Here is a 1,934-nt window from a genome sequence, read left to right as displayed (position 1 = left end):
TAATTCTGAGAATTTTAGGAAAAAAAAATTTGATCTCTTTAGTTTTTATTCTGTGGGAAAAATATGTCAATCAATAATAGTTCGCATTTAAAATATTTTAGTACATCGCTGTGGTAAAATAACAAACCAATTAAAAATTCATAACAAAAAATGTAGAAGCAATGATTATTTCAGGTTGTTTCATTTATAAATGCCTAATGAATACTTAATTTGCACTCATTAAGCAGAAACCAAATTATACTCTAAATGAACTATAAAGTCAACGCTGTGTGATAATATCAGATTTTTAATAACGATTCAAAATATTTTTGAATTTTATGATTTCACGCCCTATATAGATATTATTTGTTCTTTTCTCTTTATTCAATCTAAATGAATTAAAATTTTAATATTATATAATCCTGAAGCTCTATTAAGACGTGTAGCATTGAGCATGAAGTTAGGCCTTTTGAGAGCACTACCTGTAAAGCTTAAGCAAATATGTAATACTTTATTGCATACATTTTAGTTTAGTGCCACAATCCAGTTTGGTTGATAATAAATAAAATGTTTTCAACAAAATTGGAATCAAGGTTAAAAGCAATTATAATAAAAAATTGAAAAAATTAATTTATTTTATCTAAAATACTTAAGCGAACTCTTTTCGTTTAAATATCAGCATGTTTAAAGATAAATAAGATGGAGGTGGGGGGGGGGCTTCTTTTAGCCTCTGTTCCATCAAATTAGCATTTAGAAATTAGAAATTGTTTGATTATACATTTGTGACTGATTTATGAATATTTACTTCAACCTGGTATAATATAGACCCGGGGCGGGTTCAGATCCCCTTAGGAAAATAAATTTTATAAATTTCCGCTAAATAAAGTTTATCCGTGACCCTATTTGAGTTTACAGACTTAAAGACAATTATATTCGTCCACACTATTAAATTTCTTGCTATGCCTAAGCAAAAAATACTTTTATAAAAAGTTTATAATATCCAAAAGATAATGTTTAAATAAATAATTGAACGGGAATTTATGAAACAACTAAATAACATAAATAGTGCAGTAACAAGCAGTAAAAAAAAAAATTTCTAAAAAATAAATTTGATAAATCATTTTATAATATTTAAAAAAATTATAATTTCAAATCAAATCCAAAAATGAATAATTGCATTTATTCGAATCGAATTATTTTTTTTTAACAGTCTTACTATGAAGCGTACACGCTTTTAGGTCAAACTGGGTATTAAGAGGTGACCCATTATTATCATATGCACAAAAACGGGTAATAAATTAAGATGAAAATACGAAATTCAAATTTTGAATATATTTTTCTTAGTGTAGTGTGATTATAACTTTTTTGTGTTTAAAGTTTTCATTTATCACTATTTTACAGAGGGGGATTTTAAAAAAAAATCAAAATTTTGAAAGAGATTTTTTGAATTTTACATAAATAAAAAAAAATATTTTGTCATTGTCATGCATAAAAAAAGATCAGAAATGAAATAAAATATTTTATAATTTGTTCAAAAAATTTTTCACCATTATATATTTGATCAACCGTGATTCATGTTTGCAGTGGTTTGTAAAATTTAAGCGTATAAATCAATAAGTTTAATAAATGATTTATGACTAACAAACTAAAAAAATAAATTTTTTGAGGAATAACCTCATCCCCAGAAATAATCCAAATCAACAGCATAACCGCTGCTTTAGAATTTTAAAGACAAGTTTTAGTCTGACTCTCTTCCACATCTTGGGGACCCTTGATTGCAAATAAGAATTCATAAATAAATTCAAAGCCTTAAATTTTGTTCCTACTTTCTCTTTGAATTTACAAAATCATTTAACATTTTTTTTTTGATGAATAGTTTCATTTTACGTTGAATTCCTAATTAACGCAAATTCGCGGCGATAAATACAAAAATGAGACATATTTTTTATACTTCG

The sequence above is a fragment of the Gordionus sp. m RMFG-2023 genome, chromosome 4 (genome assembly GCF_954871325.1).
Source record: "Gordionus sp. m RMFG-2023 chromosome 4, tfGorSpeb1-WG-v2, whole genome shotgun sequence".
NCBI lineage: Eukaryota > Metazoa > Nematomorpha > Gordioida > Chordodea > Parachordodidae > Gordionus > Gordionus sp. m RMFG-2023.
This window is presented reverse-complemented; position numbering follows the sequence as displayed.